Source organism: Microcaecilia unicolor, chromosome 1 (genome assembly GCF_901765095.1).
Source record: "Microcaecilia unicolor chromosome 1, aMicUni1.1, whole genome shotgun sequence".
NCBI lineage: Eukaryota > Metazoa > Chordata > Amphibia > Gymnophiona > Siphonopidae > Microcaecilia > Microcaecilia unicolor.
The window spans coordinates 29,149,771-29,159,661 of NC_044031.1; positions in this window are offsets into that span (position 1 = coordinate 29,149,771).

Sequence of the window (9,891 nt, forward strand, 5' to 3'; positions counted from 1 at the left end):
CGGTTTACATATATTCAGGTACTTATTTTGTACCAGGGGCAATGGAGGGTTAAGTGACTTGCCCAGAGTCACAAGGAGCTGCAGTGGGAATTGAACTCAGTTCCCTAGGATCAAAGTCCACTGCACTAACCACTAGGCTACTCCTCCACTCCTTATGTACTTATGTAAGTGTATTCATTCAAAAGGTGGTAAATAAATCCTAATAAATAAAATACTTGTGACCTGGATTGGCCACTGTTGTAAACAGGATGCTGGGCTTGATGGACCTTCGGTCTGTCCCAGTATGGATATACTTATGTACTTATATGTACTTATGTAAAAAGGACAAAAGAAAAGCCCAAAACATGCTCAGTGAAATATAGGATAGGTGTGTGGTTTTGACAAGTGCGAAAAGCGTTCATAACTCAGAAGTACTGAGAAACCAGTTGTACCACCGAATACAAAAAATAATATCTCTCTGGGGAAAAATATATATATAGGTATATAAAAAGCCCTCTGAGATCATATTTAACGGTGTTGCAGAACCATTAAAGTAGGGTCTGAGTCTGATGCTGGCATATATAAAGAGGAAAAGAAGAAAATGTATCAGGTCACAAAAAAGGCTCTGAGCTAACAAACCATACTGCCAAGTACTCAGGAAAGGGGAAGTGAAAAATATCAGAAAAGCCCTATGAAATAGTGTCATGATATACTAGCCAGTCCATAAGAGTAGCAGTGAAAATTTTTAAATTACCCAAACTCTATAAGCTGCTCAAAGAAACTTGAACCTGAACAGGTCCGATAAGGAAAAACGGATGCAGCTTGATCTGAAATGGCATCAGAATCCTCCGACAAAAAGGCGTGAATCAGCGCAACCTGTAATGAGGATCATGTGACTTATACTCAAGAGGAGCGGAGCAACCAACATGCGTCGCTAATGAAGATGTAAAGATGATATGCTTGACTAAGAAAAGTGGAAAATGACACCGTCCACGAGTACCTAATGGTAGCAGGGGCATAGCCAGACAACAGATTTTGGGTGGGCCTAGGTAAGAAATGGCTGGGCGCCAAATGTTCTCCCCCCACCCCACCACCACCACTACCACCACCGAAAAAATATCTAAGCTGGCAGGAAAACGCTTCTTTCACCTTGGCAGTCTACAGAAGGCATGCGCTCAAAACTGAGCATGCGCAGATGCCGGTATCGTGGAGAGTAGCGTTTTCGTTACCACTAGGCAGAAGTATTCAGCTGGCGGAGCTTGGGATCCCCACCAACCAGGGGCGTAGCCAGACCTCGGCGGGAGGGGGGGTTCAGAGCCTGAGGTGTGGGGGGCACAATTTAGCCCGCCGGCGTCAGGAGTCAGGACTCACAGAAACAGATCAGCGAACGCGCCGGAGACTGGCGCTGAAGAATTCGGCTGACGGGGGTTGGGGATCCCTGCCAGCAAAGGTAACTGGCGGCGGTGGGGGAGGGTTGGCGGTGGGGGGGGGGTCAAAAGTAGAGGGGACCAGGGCTAAATCTGTGGGGGCCCCAACTCCTCCAAACAAACTTTACTCTTCCTTTGGAATTTGAGCGAGGGCACCAGACACCATCTTATGTCATTCAACGTAACACTAAACCACGTCCGACTGTAGCTAAATTGTTACACTATCAGCATGCATTTTAAATCCTTCAACTGGAAAAAAGCCAAAGCACCCTTAAAAATGGATGGTCATACCATGATTATTGTGGCAGACCTGCACAAGAGTACTGTACTCTGAAGAAAACAATTTCTTTCCTTGAGACCCTTGCTTAAAAGAATTGGCGACAAATATGGTCTCTTCTTTCCAGCCACAATGAAGGTCACCATAAATAATTCTACTAAATCTTTTGAAAGCTTCAGTGATAAGGGAACACTCACCATACACCAAAGAATTCACACAGGAGTGAAACCATTCAGCTGTTCTGAGTGTAGTAAATGCTTCCTTTACAAGGCACATCTTACTAGAGACGTCAGAGGATCTACACAGGTGTGAAATTATTTACTTGCAATGAGTGTGGTTAAAGAGTCAGTGAGACGGGATCACTCACTCAACACCAGAGAATCCACACAGGAGTGAAACCATTTAAGTGTATAGAGTGTGGTAAAAGTTTCCATAGCAAGGTAAATCTCACGATACATGAGAGAATCCACACAGGACTGAAGCCATTTATATGCACCGAATGTTCTAAAAGCTTCAGTGAGAAGATAAAACTCAAGATACATGAGATTATCCATTCAGGAGTGAAGTTGTCTACATGTACTGAGTGTGGTAAAAGATTCAATGAGAAGGAAACACTTACCATACACCAAAGAGTGCACACCGGCATGAAATTATTTACATGTGCTGAGTGTAGTAAAAGCTTCCTTCATACGGTATATCTCACTAGACATCAGAGGACCCACACAGACGTGAAATCTTTTACTTGTATTGAGTGTGGTAAAAGCTTCTCCTTGCTTACTTAAATGTCATCAGATCCAAATGTACAAAAGGTATTGAAATATGAACCCCCACCCCCACCCCAAAAAACTAATGAAAATATTCCTCCATATTTAGGATCTTTAGCTATTCTCTGTACTCAAACTTGGGCCTTAAGGTCAATGTCTCAGCACAGATTAGTCATTCCTGCACCTACACAAGCCCATTGGGCATCCACTCATGAGAGCACCTTTTTCCGGTTGGAACTTATTCTTTGGAATCAGCTTCCAGATAATATTCATGCAATTGAATCTTTGAGGTATTTAAAAACATCTAAAAACGTACTTTTTCACGCAAGCATGTAGCTGACCAGATGCTTCGGGAGAGGGGGGAAATGAGCATGTGGTATCTATTACATGTGTTATTAAAAAATATTTTTTATTATTTATTTATAAATACTTTTTACATATATTAACGAAACAATGAACATCAAGAAAAGCTTGCCCAGAAAATGGGATAACAGCCAAGGAACTACCTCACAAGGAAAAAAAATTAATGAAATATCAATTATTCCTTTGCAGTCCACCAATCACTGGATCCAACAGTAATACTACAGGAGTGGAAAACTAGGTAACAATAAATAAGAAAAACCTTACGGTGCAGTCAGCATCATTTATGCCCATAATTTAAAGACAAACCCGGCAGCGGTCAGTGTTTTTTCTTGAAATGCTGATTGTCTCAGGCTAAATTATCCCTCAATATTCAGTGCCTGGGCACTGAATGGTGGGGGATAATTTTGGACGGCCTGGTCACCTATGCTTATGCGGGCCCAGTCAATATTCAGCCGGACCTGCAAAAGAGAGTTATGTAGGTGCCATCACTGAATATCGGGCCGGAACCCACACAATCCCACACAATCCCGATGTCTATGTGAGCCACCTGGTTGTCCAGTAGGGGCCTTTGGGGGCAGGAGCGCAGCCCTTTCACGGCTGCCTCTCAAACTGGTTGTCGCAACTTCCCATGGCAGCTTGCGATGCTACAGGAAGTACTGCAAGCTGCAGCAAGAGGTGACGACAATCATTTTGAGAGACAGCCGCGAGTGGGCTGTACTCCTGCACTGAAAGGCTTCAGCTGGACCACCAGGGAGCCAGGTAGGCCAGGGTCCCTACCTAGCCATCGGGGATGTTTGGGGCAGGGGTGTTGGTTCAGGGGGAGGGGAGGGACTTAGGACATCCCAACAGGGGGAGGGTCAAAAAAGAGGCTGGGTAGGGGACCTGGAGTGTATTAGAAACAAAAATTAGTTAGGTGGGTGTCAGCTCAATATTCAGTGCCAGCACCTACATGCCTAAGTGGCCTTATTTAGGACCGACGTTTTAAAATCACTTTTACTATCGCCACATCTCAAAAAAGATATAGCGGAATTAGAAAAGGTTCAAAGAAGAGCAACCAAAATGTTAAAGGGGATGGAACTCCTCTCATATGAGGAAAGGATAAAGAGTTTAGGGCTCTATAGCTTAGAAAAGAGACGGCTGAGGGGAGATATGATGAGGTCTATCAAATCCTGAGTGGTGTAGAACAGGTAAAAGTGAATCGATTTTTCGCTCTTTCAAAAAATGCAAAGACTAGGGGACACTCAATGAAATTACATGGAAATAATTTTAAAACAAATAGAAGAAAATAATTTTTAATTCAATTAATAGTTAAGCTCTGGAATTCGCTGCCGGAAGATGTGGTAACAGCGGTTAACATATCTGGGTTTAAAAAAGGATTGGACAAGTTCCTGGAGGTAAAGTACTTAGTCTGTTTTTGAGATGGACATGGGGGAAGTCACTGCTTGCCCTGGAATTGGTAGCATGAATTGTTGCTACTAATTGGGTTTCTGTCAGGTACTTGTAACCTGGATTGGCCACTGTTGGATGCAGGATACTGGGCTAGATGGACCATTGGCCTGACTCAGTATGGCTATTCTTAACTTCTTACTCTCACCGACCTTATTCAACTTAATGATGATACCCTTGGCGAAACTACTATCAAGCCAAAACCTTAACCCATACATATACGCAGACGACGTAACGATCTACATCCCATTTAAACAAGATTTAAAGGAAATTTCCAATGACATCAACCAAAACCTACATATCATGCACACATGGGCAGACGCATTTCAGCTGAAACTCAATGCAGAAAAAACCCAATGCCTAATACTTACCTCACAATATAACACGAACAAATTCACCACCATTAACACACCAAAACTGAATCTTCCAATTTCGGAAGATTCACCCTAAAAATTCTTGGAGTTACCATTGATCGACACGTAACACTTGAGAGTCACTCGAAAAACACAACCAAGAAGATGTTCCACTCAATGTGGAAATTAAAAAGAGTAAGACCATTCTTCCCAAGGACCGTCTTCCGCAACCTGGTACAATCAATGGTACTCAGTCATCTAGATTACTGCAATGCACTCTACGCTGGCTGCAAAGAGCAAATAATCAAGAAACTTCAGACAGCTCAGAATACTGCAGCTAGACTCATATTCGGCAAAACAAAATATGAAAGTGCTAAACCCCTACGAGAAAAGCTATACTGGCTCCCACTCAAAGAACGCATCACGTTCAAAATATGTACCCTAGTTCACAAAATCATTCACGGAGACGCCCCAGCTTACATGTCAGACCTGATAGACTTACCACCCAAGAATGCTAAAAAATCATCCCGCACATTCCTTAATCTTCACTTCCCCAACTGTAAAGGTCTAAAATACAAATTAACGAATGCATCAACCTTTTCCTACCTGAGCACACAATTCTGGAACGCGCTGCCGCGCAACTTAAAAACATTCTACGAACTAACTAACTTCCGCAAACTACTAAAGACCCATCTCTTTAACAAGGCATACAACATAGATCAACAAATGTGAACTCCTATACAAATATCCAGAACTGCCTTACAATTTTTGCTTGTTAAACTACTAGTATGTTTTATCATTATCATATTACCAAGATCCTTCTGTAATGCTAAATATATATTTTCTTATATGTCTCTACTATTCATGATGTATTGTAAACCACATTGAGCCTGCAAACAGGTGGGGAAATGTGGGATACAAATGCAATAAATAAATAAATAAATAAATAATCTTCTGAATGTAGTATCTTGAAACAGTTCTAACTGATTAGGATTATAGAAGATATAATGTACATGGAAGAAAAACACAAAAACATGGCAATGGCAACAGCCCATACAAAGTGAATGGGCTGTATCGGCATTAACGCTCTGGCAGCCTCCAGCGCAGCTTTGTATACAAGGGTCTATGACCTAGGAACACAACTTACACAGAAACAGAGAAAAATGTAGGCAGATAAAGACCATATGGCCTATCCAGTCAGTCCATCTACTTTCCCTGTCACTCCCTTAGTGATCTTATGTAGTAGTCCCAAAATCTCTTGAAATCAGATACTGTTTTTGAGTCCACCACTTCTACCGGCAGGCCGATCAACGAATTCACCACCCTTTCTGTGAAGAAGTATTTCCTCAGGTTACTTCTGAGTCTATCCCTTTTCACCTTCATCCTACACCCTTTCATTCCAGAGCTTCTTGTTGCCATAATAGAACAGATTGAAGGTCCATCAAGCCCAGTATCCTGTTTCCAACAGTGGCCAATCCAGGACACAAGTACCTGACAAGATCCCAGAACAGTAAAACAAATTTTATGCTGCTTATCCTAGAAATAAGAAGTGGATTTTCCTATGTTCCTCTTAATAATGGCTTATGGACTTTTCTTTTAGGAAATGATCCAAACCTTTTTTTTAAACTCTGCTAAGCTAAATGCTTTCCCCACATTCTCTGGCAACAAATTCCAAAGTTTAATTACACATTGAGTGAAGAAATATTTTCTCTGCTTTGTTTTAAATGTACTACTTTGTAGCTTCATTGCGTGCCCCCTAGTCCTGGTATTTTTAGAAAGAGTAAACAAGCAATTTACCTCTACCCATTCCACTCCAATCATATCTCCCCTCAGCCATCTCTTCTCCAGGCTGAAAAGTCCTAGCCATTTTATCCTTTCCTCACAGGGAAGTTGCACCATCTGCTTTATCATTTTTAGCTCTCTTCTCTGTATCTGTTCTAATTCCGCTATCCGCCTTATTTTCGAAAGAGAAAGACGCCCATATTTCGACCCAAATCAGGAGATGGGCGTCTTTCTCCCGTGGGCGCCCAAATCGGTATAATCGAAAGCCGATTTTGGGCGTCTTCAACTGCAATCTGTCGTGGAAACGGCCAAAGTTGATGGGGGCGTGTCGGAGGCATGGTGAAGGCAGGACTGGGGCGTGTTTATCAGCCGAGGAGAGATGGGCATCCTTGGCCGATAATCGAAAAAAGAAAGGCGTTTTTAGTGCGAATTTGGGTCACTTTTTTGGACCCTTTTTTTTCACGAACAAAAAAGTGCCCTAAATGACCAGATGACCACCGGAAGGAATCGGGGATGACCACCCCTGACTCCCCCAGTGATCACTAACTCCCTCCCACCCAAAAAAAGAACTTTAAAAACTTTTTTTTTCCAGCCTGTATGCCAGCCTCAAATGCCATATCCAGCTCCAGCACAGCAGTATGCAGGTCCCTGGAGCAGTTGTTAGTGGGTGCAGTGGACTTCAGGCAGGTGGACCCAGGCCCACCCCCCCTACCTGTTACACTTGTGGTGGTAAATGGGAGCCCTCCAAACCGCCCCAAAGCCCACTGTACCCACATCTAGGTGCCCCCCTTCAGCCATAAGTGCTATGGTAATTTATTTTATTTTATGGCATTTGTATCCCACATTATCCCACCTCTTTGCAGGCTCAATGTGGCTTACATTTCGTCATGGATACTGGAAGTAGCATTGAATATACATTTGGTTTACAGACGGTTTTGTGTTACATGGTAGTAAGATAGATGAGGGCGTTAGAGCAGAAAGACATTATAACACATTATAAGACAGTCTACAAGTTTTAAGACTATACAGTTACACATGTTGAATTATACAGTTACACATGCTGATCTTTGTGATATATCTTGTCGAAAAGATAGGTTTTCAATAGTTTGCGGAAATTGGTCAATTCATAGACCGTTTTCAGGTTACGTGGCAGCGCGTTCCAGAGTTGCGTGCTCGTATAGGAAAAGGTAGATGCATGCATTGATTTGTATTTCAGACCCTTGCATTTGGGAGGATGTAAATTAAGGAATGTGCGAGAGGATCTTTTTGCGTTCCTGGGTGGTAGGTCTATCAGGTCTGACATATAGGCTGGGGCGTCACCATGGATGATCTTGTGGACCAGGGTGCAAAGTTTGAACGTGATACATTCCTTTAGTGGGAGCCAGTGTAATTTTTCCCGCAAAGGTTTCGCGCTTTTGTATTTTGGTGTGCCGAATATTAGTCTGGCTGCTGTATTCTGAGCTGTCTGGAGTTTTTTAAGTATTTGTTCTTTACAGCCAGCGTAAAGTGAGTTGCAGTAATCCAGATGACTAAGTACCAATGATTGTACCAGATTGCGAAAGACAGTTCTTGGAAAAATTGGTCTGACTCTTTTTAGTTTCCACATTGCATGAAACATCTTTTTAGTAGTGTTATTTGCGTGGTTCTCAAGTGTTAGGTGTCGATCAATTGTGACACCAAGGATTTTTAGGGAGTCCGAGACTGGTAAATTTAGTTTAGGTGTGTTGATGGTGGTAAATTTATTCTTGTTGTATTGCGAGGTTAGTACCAAACATTGGGTTTTCTCTGCATTGAGTTTCAACTGGAAAGCATCTGCCCAGGAATTCATAGTATGTAGGCTTTGTTTGATTTCATTGGAGATTTCCCTTAGATCTTGTTTGAATGGGATGAAGATCGTTACATCATCAGCGTATATGTGTGGGTTTAGGTTCTGATTCGATAGTAGTTTGGCCAAGGGTGTCATCATTAGGTTGAATATGGTCGGTGAGAGGGGGGATCCCTGTGGAAATCCGCATTCAGGTATCCATGTGGCTGATGTAGTCGACTTTGATGTCACTTGGTATGAGCGTGTAGTGAGGAACCCTTTAAACCAGTTAAGAACGTTGCCTCCAATTCCGAAGTTTTCGAGGATATGTAATAGAATTCCATGGTCGACCATATCAAATGCACTTGACATGTCAAATTGTAACAATAGAATGTTGTTGCCATTTGCTATTAGTTGTTTGAGTTTGGTCATAAGCGTGACTAATACGGTTTCAGTGCTGTGATTAAAGCGAAATCCTGACTGAGAATCGTGTAATATTGAGAACTTGTTTAGATAGTCTGTGAGTTGTTTGGTCACTATACCTTCTGTTATTTTGGTAATTAGTGGGATGGATGCTATTGGTCTATAGTTCGTTAGTTTATTAGCATTTTTCTTTGCATCCTTAGGTATAGGGATGAGTAAGATGTTACCTTTTTCCCTTGGGAAGAGTCCATTTTGTAGCATAAAGTTCACGTAGTTTGTTAGGTCCGTTATAAATTGTTGAGGGGCCGATTTCATGAGGTTGGGCAAATATCTAGTTTGCAGTAGGATTTGGCGTATCTTTTGAGCGTTTGTGAGATAAGATCTTCTGGTAGTGTTGTGAATTCAGTCCAGATCCTGTCTGCTGGGTAGATTCCAGGGTCTGGGTCCAGGCAGTCTAGGAGTGTGGTGTATTCGATGTGGCTAGCGGGTATTTTCAGTCGCAGTTGAATAATTTTCTCCTTGAAGTATTTAGCCAAGTCGTCAGCTCCTGGTGTGTCTTTGCAGTTGTTGATGACTGGAGTGGTGTCTAGTAATTTATTCACAAGTTGGAAGAGTTTGTGTGTGTCTTTGTAATTTGGTCCAATTTCAGTTTTGTAGTATTGTCTTTTGGTTTTTCTTATGGTGTATTTATATTTCCTTCGAAGTTGTTTCCAATCGTTAAGTATGGGATCGTCTTTCTTTTTGTTCCACGCACGTCGTCTTTCTTTTTGTTCCACGCACGTTCCAGTTTCCTAACTTGTGTTTTGAGTTTTTTCAGTTCTTCGTTGAACCAAGGTGTTGATTTCTTTCTGTGCGAAGTTCTGGTTTGGATCGGGGCGATGTTGTCCAGTGTTAGTTTACATCTATCATCCCAGTTTGAGAGGAATTGAGTTGTGTCTGTCTTTATTGTCCATCCGTCGTTGTAGATCTGTTGCCAAAATATAACCGGATCAATTTTTCCTCTTGTGGTGTAGGTTTTTTGTATTTGTTTGTTAGGTAGGTCTTTCGTTCTCCATTGGAGGGTAATATGTGCTTTGTAGTGGTCGGACCATAGTATGGGTGACCATTCAGTGTATGTTAATGTAACGTTTGCGTCGTGGTCAAATTTGTGTGTAATGATGTCTAATGTGTGTCCTTTTTCGTGTGTTGGTTGCATATTTGGTCCTTGTAGATCCAATAGTTGTAAGAATTCTCTGCAATCCTGGGTGCTTGTTGTAGTGAGGTCTTCCAGGTG